Here is a 14797-nt window from a genome sequence, read left to right on the forward strand (position 1 = left end):
AAAAATTCTGAAATCTACATTTACTCTTCTGCATTTTACTGGATATTTTTAGTTCTGCAGTTAATAGAATTGGTCTAACTGAAGAAAAAAGGGAAATATCAACATTTTGTATTATCTCAAGTCTGCTATAAATACAGAGCGTCCACACTATATTCGTCATTCCATTAACTTTGGGACTGGAAGTTAAACAGTTAAAAAAAAAGGGCGAAACACAAAGGCTCAACCATTCGGCTCTGGTCATTGGCATGTTGCTACTGGTAATAATAAGGATTCAGTAGTTTACCTCATTCATTTCTCTATGCATGCATGGTTTCTATTGGACTTTAAAAAAAATTATGAGGATTAATAAATTAAGTTTTCTTATCTGCATACTGCATGGAATCGCAGAGCCACCTTCTTCATCGTGTCCTCAAACATGCAATTTTAATACTACTGTACAGGTTTCCACAATTATTGCATTAATTTCAAGAATTTCTATTATACCAACAGAACATAGAATATACACAGAGGACTACAAGAACATTTTAAAGCTCAGAGGGTAATATTTCATCAGACCTTTCCATAACTTGTGAACAAGAACAACGCAATTTCCAACCGGACATTTTCCTATTCTTCATCTCAAGAAATTTTGGGGAACTTGCCTTTACTTCGCAGAGGAAAGGCCATTGAAATACTGTTGCTGGTGTTCTTAGCTGGGACGCTTGCTTTGCCATTGCTGGTGCCTTTGCTTAGGCGCAGATAAGAGAGCTACGAGGCAGGAGATGCTAGGTGAGACACATAAACAGCAGGACAGAGCGCTTTGCTAGTTGTTCAATAAATGGATGGCTGGGTGCGACAGCAGGCTCTCATTGAATCCTAAGACCTGGTCTCAGTCTACCATAGAAGGTTTATACTGGTGCAGGAGACCCCGAGTATGCTTTGAGAGATGATAGCTTAGAATACAACGGCAGAGTATGCTTAGGATATCTAAACAAAAGTCATAAACTTGATACTGAACCATTAAATGAGAAACACATGCGCACTATTTTCTTCAAAGAACTTGTTTTCGTTACCTAATATCTGGTCTCATTGAATCCTAAGACCTGGTCTCAGTTTGCCATAGAAAAAAATCTGGAGCTCGTCCAAAAAGCTTGGTCGGTGCGAAACCCACTAGAAATTATAGATAGAAAATATAATGGACGTCTGTCAAAATGCGCTATAGAAATATAATTCTTAACCTTATGAATGACATCTGTCAAAATGCATGCGCACACACTGCGGCAGATTGCCAACTTATGACATTTTGTCATCCCCAAGCGCCTATGTCTTTATTTGAAATAATTCATTGAAATCTCTGAATAAAATAGCTTTTCACTCTGACCACAAGTTTTTGGATTATCTTATTAATTTGTTTTTTATTTTCATTTTTAAACATTACTTAACTTAATTAATCAAATACATTTGATACCACTTTAAAACGTAAAAAATAATTATAACCTTTTAAGTGTAACGCATATTTCTAAGCGAGGAATTTGGGATCGGAAGATAGGAAGGCGGGGGCACGGAGGAACTTTAGGAGCTCTAGTCCCTTATTCCTGTAGTGAAGTCTCCATTCCACTGTTTAGTACTGCGAGAAAGACAGAAATCTACCTTTAGGTTAACTTTATCGAGGAATTTGGCATTCGCAGCAACCAGAGCTAAAAAAATGATGACTCCACGTTGGTGCTAACAATTTTGAATTGAAGTCTTTCTTCAGCGATTTTGTTGTATGTTGTGCCATATAAACTATATCCAATAATGACAAAGCAGCATTCCATATAGTATTAGTAAATTGATAAATGTTTTCCATACATTAAGAGTAAATTGATATATGCATTCCAAGGCAGCAAATTGATATATGTGTTCCATATCAGTAAATCGATATATGCGTTATGCAACTTTCTTTCCTTCTTGCGTTATGCATTCTCGACATATTTGTTCCAAAGCAACATTATTGGGTTATGAAACATTCTTGCATTGACTATCGTCCTCATTCTTGATGTCGTTCCATAGTGTTAGTTTCACATTGTTCCATATAACATATTGATTGCAGCACTTGTCAACCATATTGCATATTGTTCTAATACGTACCAACAATGTTCTAATATGTAAGCACAGAGATAGCTCTCCTTTAAAAAACGTTATGCCATAAAATTTGTTCTACGCTCTCCATAAAAATGCTATACGATAAAGAACGACTAAATGCAACATAATGAATGCTTTATTGAGCCAACGTTTTTGTATTCCAGCAACATGCTTCATCTCATGATCAAAATTAAACCATGAAATAATCCATGGAAACACAATACCCTACCATCCGCACAAAATCCACAAAACTAAATGCAATTGTAAATAGAAAACTGCAGCAAAGAAAATTGAAATGAAAATATCCACAATATCTATCACTTTTAATCTCTTTCCAATGAAGAAACGTTCAAACAAGAAAAAAATCGCAGAAACGGAAAAACGACAGGTAATTGCCACAAAATCCATTGAACTTTTACAGCAAATTGCACAGCAGAGGCATTGAAAGCCAAAACCGGCCCGAAGAACCCGAAGAAAAAGCAAGCTATGATCCAGCGCGGAAAAAATCAATACCGGTAATTAAGATTTAATAACTGGAAGTATATGCCTAACCTTCAACCAGCTCCGACTTGTTTTTGACATCGACGCCATAGTATATAGCCCGTCCAGACTTGAGAGCCTCGGCAAGAATCGAACTCTGCTCTTCGTTTTCATCCAAAGTTATTGTACGAGCAAAATCGGCAATTCTTACGATCCATCGACCGGATTCCAGAAGTTTCCGAACAAGATGACAAGCCACAAATCCTCGTCCTCCCGTCACAACGCAGCAATCAAATTCTACTGCCGGGAAATTTTTCAAACCCTCCTTGATCGCCATTGACGAGCTGGAAGCAAAATTGAAGGAATTCCCTTGCTCCGCAGATTTTTATGCTTGAGACTGACTTGACTGGACTGGTTTTCATGGACATGAGGAAAATTCGTTACTTCCTGATAGATTGATTACCGTCTTTTACTGTGTATATATTCTTAAGCAAAGGTGGTTAGGTATGGTCGGCTGATTAAAGTCACTTTTTGTGCCTTAAAAGAAAAGGAAGGAGAATGGCTCACCATATATTTTTACAGTATGATTCCCTCTCGGCTCAGATCAGGTAGTTGTACACGAGTAAAAGAAGTATAACCTGAAATGACCAAAGAGGGTATATTAGTGATGTAATTTAACATTAAAAGGGAACGAAGCTCTTGGAAAACTAAAAATTAAAACACGTCCATGTGGGCCCTGCTCACCTCCTTCTCAGTGGGATAACAGGGCCACATGGCTCACCTCCTTCTCCGTGGGATAGCATGGAGGCACTAAACCATGCCACTTAACATTGTATCATGGTCATATGTCAATACAGGAGGCAGAAGGATAATCCAACTGTCCATTGCACATGCACCAGTTTTTCAATTTCATGGCCTTCTAGGTTTGTCTCATCCAGCTGCCAACACTCCCAGATGAGCAGAACACATTAAGCCCTGTTTTTTTCATCTTTTCGCAGAATAGTGGTTGTTTACAAGACTGACTCCTCCTCTGTGTGCTCTATGACATGAACCTTCTACTAAGGCCCTCCGTGGTTGGTTTTCTGGTCAGCGAACTGTTTTCTGCAGTGCTTCTTCATATGGCCTGTGTTGCCACAATAATGACAAATGGTCTTCTGTCCCTGGGAGCCATCCTCCCCGCTGTGCTGCCCTTTCTTCTTGGCCCCTTTTCCTTTGCCTTTGAAATTGGCCGCAAAGGCCTGCTCGGAACCCTCTGTCTCAGTGTTGCTCCCGAACTGTTTCTTCCATCCGTCCTGCTATAAGAGCTTGTTGCAAAGCTCTCCGAACTTCAGGTAAACATCCATAGCTCTGAATCTGGATTTCTGTGTATGTCATCCTGGAGCATAAAGCCTGGAGTGCCACCTACGAAGGCCAAGAAACCCTAGCGTCAGGCTCTACCTTCTCCTCTTTCCTTCCCTGCGTACGCATCGGTATGCCCTGGGCCGCCGCCCACCCAGGTTCACGCTGTATGAACAAAATGAGCTCTGTACTTGTTAAATCAGCAAATCTGTATTCATCCATCAAAACAGTGTATGCAGCTTGTGAGTATCAGAACAAGACTGCCATTGCCTTCCCTGTGGGGGTTTTGCTGCTCCATATGCACATTGGTCAGAGGCGTTGATATTGGGGATCCCTACCAGTCGTAGCCTATCTATACCCCCATGCCACCCACAAGAAGCCGAGGGCCGGACTCTGCTGAGCGGGTGTAGCGTGTTCAGGTCTAAAATAAGATTGATGTCCATCACCCGGAAGACACGCTTCGACCTTTCCCCCCTGACTGAATGCCTTCGATCAAACCTATCTTGCTGCTTGCCTTCTCCCTTCCTGCCTGATAGGATATATTACCCATAGTCCCCCGGGACGGGGCTTACCCTACAGAACCTTAGTTCCTACTTCGCATTGATGCTATGTTACATACGATGCACCTGTTGATGAGGATCATGCGACAGACACTGAGTTGCAGTCAGCTAGTGCCAGGCACGAACACCTGCACAACACCTGTTAAGGTCAAACCGTAGCATACCCTGCAACCTTAGCATATACCTGTTTGCAGATAATACGAATTAGCAAATTAATGCTCGCATTAACACAAGACCGTTGACGGTCAGCCATAATGAACTGGGCCTAAATAGCAATTTAACCTATGTTCGGGCCTCTTTCGCCTCAGGAAGAGGCCAAATAAGATGGGAATTCTTCAGCGGGGAATCAGACTTTGGCTATCTGGGGAGAACACCGCATAACGCATTTCTGAACTTTATACTAAGCACCGTATAACACACTAAAAAAACTGTAAACTAATGCTAAGTCGAAGACTAACGATTACTATAGTCCCTGCCGGTTGCCAGATGGCAGGGACTAATTACATATGCTTCCACTGGTGCTATCTTAGCTGTTATCATAGTCCCTGTTCCATTTGGTCAGGAAAGCCTCTTCGCTGGTTTTGGATTGCTCCAAGGCAGACCATTCCCAGAACCTCTAATGCTCTCTGCAACAGCTATGTTTCTGCGGTGAGATACAATGAACAAGGTGAGATAAATAGTTTTTTAAACCTGTACTGCTTGCATACATGAAAACTCAAACTTGAAAAGTCAAACTGGAACTCAAATTAGGTAATGAACTGCCTCTTTGATGTAGTGAACTGCCTCTCACTGTTTCACTATTTTTGTATGACATCGAACTTCTATTCTGCTTTATTGATGATGCTAACTTCTTCTTGAAAATGGAAGGGAAGAAAGCATGTTGCCTGCATACATGAAAAATCAAAGTAAAATTCAAACTGTTTTCAAACTGAAACTCAAACTGGGAAACTAACTACCTCGACAGAATATTTAATGCTATGTACTCGGTGCTTATTGCTAATTCTCACTGCACAAAGATTTCCTATTACTTGTTTTAAAGTTAATATTAGCTATTAGCTAAAGTCTTTAGATTGAAAACGTCCAGGAATCCAAAAATTCTGAAATCTACATTTACTCTTCTGCATTTTACTGGATATTTTTAGTTCTGCAGTTAATATAATTGGTCTAACTGAAGAAAAAAGGGATATATCAACATTTTGTATTATCTCAAGTCTGCTATAAATACAGAGCGTCCACACTATATTCATCATTCCATTAACTTTGGGACTGGAAGTTAAACAGTTAAAAAAAAATGGCGGAAACATAAAGGCTCAACCATTCGGCTCTGGTCATTGGCATGTTGCTACTGGTAATAATAAGGATTCAGTAGTTTACCTCATTCATTTCTCTATGCATGCATGGTTTCTATTGGACTTTAAAAAAAATTATGAGGATTAATAAATTAAGTTTTCTTATCTGCATACTGCATGGAATCGAAGAGCCGCCTTCTTCATCGAGTCCTCAAACATGCAATTTTAATACTACTGTACAGGTTTCCACAATTATTGCATTAATTTCAAGAATTTCTATTATACCAACAGAACATAGAATATACACAGAGGACTACAAGAACATTTTAAAGCTCAGAGGGTAATATTTCATCAGACCTTTCCATAACTTGTGAACAAGAACAACGCAATTTCCAACCAGACATTTTCCTATTCTTCATCTCAAGAAATTTTGGGGAACTTGCCTTTACTTCACAGAGGAAAGGCCATTGAAATACTGTTGCTGGTGTTCTCAGCTGGGACGCTTGCTTTGCCATTGCTGGTGCCTTTGCTTAGGCGCAGATAAGAGAGCTACGAGGCAGGAGATGCTAGGTGAGACACATAAACAGCGGGACAGAGCGCTTTGCTAGTTGTTCAATAAATGGATGGCTGGGTGCGACAACAGGCTCTCATTGAATCCTAAGACCTGGTCTCAGTCTGCCATAGAAGGTTTATACTGGTGCAGGAGACCCCGAGTATGCTTTGAGAGATGATAGCTTAGAATACAACGGCAGAGTATGCTTAGGATATCTAAACAAAAGTCATAAACTTGATACTGAACCATTAAATGAGAAACACATGTGCACTATTTTCTTCAAAGAACTTGTTTTCGTTACCTAATATCTGGTCTCATTGAATCCTAAGACCTGGTCTCAGTCTGCCATAGAAAAAAATCTGGAGCTCGTCTAAAAAGCTTGGTCGGTGCGAAACCCACTAGAAATTATAGATAGAAAATATAATGGACGTCTGTCAAAATGCGCTATAGAAAATATAATTCTTAACCTTATGAATGACATCTGTCAAAATGCATGCGCGCACACTGCGGCAGATTGCCAACTTATGACATTTTGTCATCCCCAAGCGCCTATGTCTTTATTTGAAATAATTCATTGAAATCTTTGAATAAAATAGCTTTCACTCCGACCACAAGTTTTTGGATTATCTTATTAATTTGTTTTTTATTTTCATTTTTAAACATTACTTAACTTAATTAATCAAATACATTTGATACCACTTTAAAACGTAAAAAATAATTATAACCTTTTAAGTGTAACGCATATTTCTAAGCGAGGAACTTGGGATCGGAAGATAGGAAGGCGGGGGCACGGAGGAACTTTAGGAGCTCTAGTCCCTTATTCCTGTAGTGAAGCCTCCATTCCACTGTTTAGTACTGCGAGAAAGACAGAAATCTACCTTTAGGTTAACTTTATCGAGGAATTTGGCATTCGCAGCAACCAGAGCTAAAAAAATGGTGACTCCACGTTGGTGCTAACAATTTTGAATTGAAGTCTTTCTTCAGCGATTTTGTTGTATGTTGTGCCATATAAACTATATCCAATACTGACAAAGGAGCATTCCATATAGTATTAGTAAATTGATAAATGTTTTCCATACATTAACAGTAAATTGATATATGCATTCCAAGGTAGCAAATTGATATATGTGTTCCATATCAGTAAATCGATATATGCGTTATGCAACTTTCTTTCCTTCTTGTGTTATGCATTCTCGACATATTTGTTCCAAAGCAACATTATTGGGTTATGAAACATTCTTGCATTGACTATCGTCCTCATTTTTGATGTCGTTCCATAGTGTTAGTTTCACATTGTTCCATATAACATATTGATTGCAGCACTTGTCAACCATATTGCATATTGTTCTAATATGTACCAACAATGTTCTAATATGTAAGCACAGAGATAGCTCTCCTTTAAAAAACGTTATGCCATAAAATTTGTTCTACGCTCTCCATAAAAATGCTATACGATAAAGAACGACTAAATGCAACGTAATGAATGCTTTATTGAGCCAACGTTTTTGTATTGAGCCAATTGCATAATGATTTGGAACATTGTATTGGTACCGAAGAACCTAGTATTGGTTACTATCACCGCCATATAGGACTTCTCTATTTACTGGATTGTTACGAGGGTGAAGCTGAGGAGTTCTGCACGTCGACAGCTCAAACGAAGGTTTTTATCGATACCGAATAGCCCCAGATTCTTTAAAGCAGCGGGTTCTTGACATTATGTGAGCTCGATCCTCCATTTGCTTTTCATGCGATAGCATATTTCTATACCAGATTCTTGAAAGCACAGGTTTGCCCATTTTGTTAAACTCACTAATCTTGATCCCATAAAGAGCACATGATTGATTGACTACCTCGTATAGATATCTTACTCTGCTACTGGAGGTTCTGAAACAAGCTATAGAGCTCTCTCGGAAATTGGTCCTGGAACTAGATTTGCACCTGTCCTTGATTATGGGTAAACAACTAGATCAACCGTCTAAACTACTGATCAACCCAATCTACCTATGCTTATTTTGCTACTACTTCTCCTGGTCTTGCTTATGCATCTGGATCTGCTACTGTTGGTTTCACTGAGTCCACTACTTCGTTACTTTGATGCTTGCTTTGCTCCAGCTAGCTATGCTTTTAGTTATTCACCACCACCTAATCTTGAAGCTGCCCTTGGCTATGCTACTGTCTATGCTTATATGCGTATGGCTTATTCAATGCTCAAGCCCCCTTCCAATCAAGGCAGGGACTAGCTCGCATAGTTTCCCCTTTTTTCATAATTGCAGTTGTTATAATTGATCTTTTCTAATACATTCTACTTTTTTCATAATTGCAGTTGTTATACTTGATCTTTTCTAACACATTCTACTAACAGAATGGTTCATATTGCAAAACAGGACAAATATTCTCTTTCAGACATTTGGGCAAATAATCCCTATGTCAGAAAAGCAATTCATGCGCAATCGGTATCCACTTTAACCTTGTCCTAGCTAGTTAATTTTCTTCTCGTCTTTTTATCATGGCCAATTCAAATCATTAGTAAAAGAGTTTCAGGCTTAAGCTACTTTTGAATTTTGTAATCTGTATTTAACTTGGTCCAGGCTTTACTTGTTTTGTCTTCCTGGCTGGCTGAGAGCCCTGTACCTTTACTTAGGCTTTGGAGGGACTCACTATACAGGATTGGCAGAACTAGTAGATCTTTAGCCCTAGACCTTAAATGTTAACTTCATGCAGGGACTCACTGCCTCGCAGCTTCCCTACATCATTACTTTGGGAAAAGATGTGTTTCGTTAAATCCCCTTAAGAAAGTTAAGTGGGATAGGAAAAATGATGAAGCTTGCATTCTTTTTGCCATGTCCATCTTTTAAGATATTAAGTTTCATATTCAAGGGATCGAAAATTCTCACGAACTTAAACAAAGTTAAGTGATTGTTTGGTAAACAAGTTCATTAGCTTGAGAATAAGCTTATTGCTTTGCATCCTGTTAATTTTGGTTAAATTGAAAATTTCATCTTAGAGATTAAGATTTTGATACATTTTCTTGCATATTATAGTAAGAAAAAGCTTGATGATACTTGTTATACTTTCTAAACTTGGTGAATCATATTTTGACTTTCTTTTTGTTTTTTACCTAATTAAAGAAACTTTTAAAACTACTTATAATAAGCTTAGTTATGAATAATCTTGTGAATAGTTACATAGCAAAAAGATAAGCAATTGGTGTCATTTTTGCATATCAAGAACAAATCCTTTTGAAGTGCAACAAAATCAAAGTCCTAAGAAGAACAAAAAAGCATTAAACATTTTTTTTCGTGTTGTTTTTTAATTTCATATCATATCTTAATAAAAATACTTTATTTTTTACTACTTTCAAGTAGTTCATTATGTTTATACTCTCATAAAAGTCACATCCTACAGAGGATAAAATGTGTCAATCTATACGGACAATGACATCCGAACTATCCAACAGAAAGCTGTTGTGTACATGGAAATCTCGTAAACTGTATGTAACGTCGGCAACGTCTTCGAGATATTTTTCATATGTCAGTCCTGTTAAGGATGGACAAAGTTCGAGCAGTAAACTGTCCTTTAGGATGCACTTGTATTGAACATTTGCCTCTGTTTGGATAATGCAATTCAATTGAAAACTGCGTCGATATGTGGTTAGCTGTTTGCATGTGGAACAATTAAGTTGGTCCATGATAACTGTTCCAAATGTATCGGTGAGCAGAGAGCAATTGTTACAGATTATAACAAAGGGTTCTGCATGTATGTTTGCTATAGTCAGCATCCCTTTAACCTGGTCCATGTTTCAGTACAAGCCTAGCGTTAGATATTGTAATAAAAATGCTAAGAGGATGTTAAATGAACGAGCGTAATTTAGGAGAACAGGAAATAAAGATTTATAACATATATTTTGTGGAATATGAAAGAACCTTTGTTGTTGAGGCAGGTAGTTTTCTCAGGTCTGCAAGTACCCTGTGTGAAGTGACGACTGTAATGAATGTGGATCTACAAGTGCGTAATGACCCACGTTCTTTGCCTCGGGCAAGATTTCGAAACAGCATCATTGGTGCTTCTTGTTTCGAAATTTGTTGCTGGATGGATTTGAAAATTGGTTGAAATGTACTAAAAAGATGCACCTGCGTTGCAAAATGTACTAGTGTTAAATGTAATTGCTTTTAAGTAAATGGTTACTTAAAATGTATAGATGATTTAAATGTTAAAAAGAATAAATGGTTGAATTTGTATATACCGTGGCTTTGTCTTTTTGACCTGGGCCGTCCTTGATAGTTAGGACATATTGACCAGCTATTTCTTTCGCCGCTGTTACAAGGCCGACTACTGTGCCGATTGCAAACGCAGCTGTTGTGCTGGTGAGCTGGTTAATAGTCGTCGTAGGAACAAATCTGTATTCCGTACAGATAGGTGAAATTGCTTCCAAGATGCTCTTCCCATGCAAAACAAGTATGCACGGACAGTCTCCATGGTCATAAACTGTCTTGGGAGAGACCTTGAAACCTGTAATACAGATTGCCTGGCCCACTACAAGTTTCGCTTCAGTAGCAGCAATCAGGCTGTGTGGCACATTTAGCGTAATTGTCATATTCCCTCTGCTGTCCACTAGGTCAGCACGTAACAATTCAATTCCGTGGACTTCGTCGACCAGTGTTTTGTATATTACTAGAATCTAGCCGTGAAAAGTTGTTCCCATTTTCAGCCCTTTCAACTCCTGTATTGTGATTGTTCTGCATAGTTGATGCTTAGCTGCTATCTCAGATGTACTTTCCTGTTTCTGCCTGTAGAACAATATTAAAGAATCTGAATTAACATTATGTTTGTACTGCAAAACTTGATGTACTTTCATGTTTCTGCCTGTAGAACAATATTGAAGAATCTGAATTAACATTATGTTTGTACTACAAAACTTGTAAGAATAGATTTCAAGGTTTTTTAGTTACTTTTTAGCAGTTTCTGAGACGTCACAAGTCTCTGAGAGGGAGCATGTCTCTGGAGCAGGTACTTCTTCGTGCTGTCTTTTCATATTAATTATCTGTTTATCAGTCTCTGATCTGAAAGGCAGCAAGGCTCTGGAGGAGTTACTTCTTTGTGCTGTGTTTTCTTATTAGTTATCTGTACAACAAGAGTACAAGCTATTAGGTCTACAAGCAAAACGTGTTCCATGTAATAATAAATATGTACTCTATTAGGTCTACAAGAAAAATGTGTTCCATGTAATAATAAATCTGTGCATAACGTTATTCTATGTGTCGTTACATACCTAGATCAGTTAACGTAGAGTGTTGCAAGGGAGCTACAAGAAATAGACTTTTAGTATGGCCATTGGAGATTGATATTGCTCGGATAACACAACATTTGTTTGAACAGAGTGTTGCAAGCGAGCTACAAGAAATAGACTTTTAGTATGGCCATTGGAGATTGATATTGCTCGAATAACACAGCATTTGTTTGAACAGGGAAATATGAAGTTTGCTTGAATATGAAGTTTAGCAAATTGTAGAGAAACTTGTGTATCAATGCTACTTTGATTTTGCTATACGCTAAAATTGATTTGTTCCAAGGGTCGTTAGAGCTGTAGTAGCGCATAGAATATGCTGTGATCAGACCAATAAGCCCATGTTACATTTATTTCACACTGTTTCATAGGCAAAGTTGTTCAGATATGGTCTATTACTGTGTTTCGGTGCGGAGATAGTTTGCTTGTTATTTCATGTAAGTTTTCCATTTCCATAAATTGTACAAAGAGTTTGCTACGGGCTGTTTCTTGTTGTATGTCAATGTTGAAATCACCAACAACTAAAAAAACACAGTCAGTATATGTAGTTTGCGATTTTGCTTCCTGAATTATTTGCATTATCGTGGATACTTGTTCAAATGGTGCTGCATAAATGTTCATTAAACAAATTGGTCGTTGGAAGTACATGTCAATTAGGGTAAGCTCTGTTTTGTTCTTGCAAAATGTCTTTGTTGCTCTAATAGGTATTTTTTTGTTTATGCAAGTAAGAACTCCATGTGTAGAATGTGCAGCCGCAAAATTGAATGATAAGAATTCTTTGACTACTGGTGGAGTGTACAAATGAGTTTCTTGAAAACATAGAATCATGTTGTCCATTAAGTCTTTGTGATGAATCACGTCACTAAGATGTGCACGTAGACTACGTGTGTTCAGGCTTGCAATCGATAAAACATCCTTGTTAACAGATTTCTTCTTTGCGAATTCTAGTTTCCATGCACCAATTGTTTCTAGCCGTGCCATCTCATTGATTATTTTGTTTTTGACATGGAAGTTTTGTTGTGTCAATTTGTTAATCAAGCATAGTGAGTCAATAGTTCGAACACGTGATAATGCAGTGTATACTAGACCATGTTTTGTGACACCAGTTGGGTCAAATGCAAGTTGATCCAATGTCAACCCTTGTGTTCGGTGTATTGTCCGCGCACAGGCTAATTGGATTGGAAATTGTTTTCGAATTGTAATTTGTAATTTGTTACGAGACATTGCTAGCGATTTTGCAATTCGAAAGATTGGTGTCCAATTTGGCAATATATTTATGTCGTATAGTTGTTTGAAGTTGCTTCTTTGTTGTTTCCCAATTTCTGGGTCTGAAAATTCTATCCAGACAATGTCAGGCCTGTTGTCATTAGATGAATAGGATTTGAAAATCCCTTCAGCACCATTAACTAATCCACCGTTTGTATTGTAATTTCCTGCATATAGTTCAACTAACATGTTCTGTTTAACTGTAATTGTTGATGGCAGTGCGATTGTTTTATCAAAAGCAAAATAAATCGACCCAGGAAGCTCGTAGTTGTCAATTGCAACGAGCATTATTTGTTCCCCCTTTGTTAGGGAAAGCATTTTCACATTGTGAATATGGACATCTTTGTTGCGATAGAAAATGTGTGGGAAAATTGGGCTTGAAGGTGGGATCCTATAGCAGTTATTGTTTACATAAGCAATATCTTCATCTGTTTGCATGTTTAATCTCATCCTATTTAGTACATCAATGAACAATGGGTCCTTTTGGCCCATGGCTGTGTGCAGTTGATAACATTTTATTTTCTCTGGCCAGAAGTCATATGGAATTGTGTTTTTGTTGGTTTTTGGGTTTTCAAAGATCAGGGAGTCTCTGACTGGGTTTGCCTGGTAAAGATCGCCGGAGAATATCGTGTCAACATTACCAAAGTATGAAGTTGGTGTGTGTAAGATTTGTCGCAGGCGCTTATCAATTTGATATAGTGTTGTTGCACCAACGAGCGATGCCTCATCTATGAGGAGTACACACAATTGTTGGAAATGCTTTGATAATGTGTCCAATTTTTCATTGTTTAGTGAGGGTGAAAGATGTGCAAAAGGCAGGCTAGAATGGTATATAGCAGCGAGTCTACCATCAACTACGATGGAGTGTCCCTGAACTCAAACTTGATCCCTACTATGCGAACTATGTGCAGGGATCGATAAAGGGTCAATCTGTGATCTCTATCTGCGCCTGGATATGCTGTAAGTGATGGTGGTGAATCTGGAGACGTACAAAGGGAAGTAGCGGGCTATGGGACCAGGGCAACCAGATCTGTTACTTGAACAAAGCATTAATTTAGCTTGCATCAACAGATAGTCGGATTTCAAGCGCTTCACCAGCCTTACGAGGAGCAAGCCCAACACTAGCGTGATGAGGAGCCAGCCCAACCCTGCTTGACGAGGAGCCATAACCAACTAAAGTACCTCTCCTTGGTTAAAGAGTATCGCTAACGCTCGAATAGCTTTATGAATAGTCTAGACCAGCATCTCTTAATTCAGCTCTGGTCTCAGTTAATTTGGCTCCTGAACGAAGCGAGGCCAGCGAAATGCCCTGAATCATCCTGTTCACTGGATTTAATTTTCGCCACTTACTTGAATGTCGGACTTGGTAAGGCCCGGAACTTCGGCGTAGAACACATACTCCTTGGGCGTTTCTTTGATGTCCACCGCTGCAATAGGCAGGCTAGAATGGTATATAGCACCTCGAGCCATGCAGCATAATGCCTAGCTTCACTTATATAATACGAAAGAGAAGCTGCGAGGCAGCGAGTCCCTGCATCAAGTTGGACTTTAGGTCACGTACGTCTGCTGGAGTTGGTGCTGTTGGCGCTGTGGAGTTGGTGTTGTTGGCGCTGTGACTATGTCTAATGAAGTCTGGTAAGCAGGGACTAATTTGAAAACGTAGTATCCTCTGCTTTTCGTGATGCGATAGCCATGAGTCTCAAACATCCTGCTCTTATTAGATAGACCTTGCCGAAGAATGCAAAGCATGGACTCAAACCGGTTGCTATTCATCGAGTCCCCCACTAGCATGACTCGCTTGTCTCTCAGTCTCTCCAAGAAGCTTGTTGCATGGAATCTGGAACATCAATGGGTGGTAGATTAAATATGTTGCTGTTATAGAAGACAGTAAGGCAAAACATATGCCACAACTGTCTGAGACATT

Source organism: Pinus tabuliformis, chromosome 9, assembly GCF_031772625.1.
Source record: "Pinus tabuliformis cultivar Carrire ecotype Pingquan chromosome 9, CPIR1, whole genome shotgun sequence".
Taxonomy (NCBI): Eukaryota; Viridiplantae; Streptophyta; class Pinopsida; order Pinales; family Pinaceae; genus Pinus; species Pinus tabuliformis.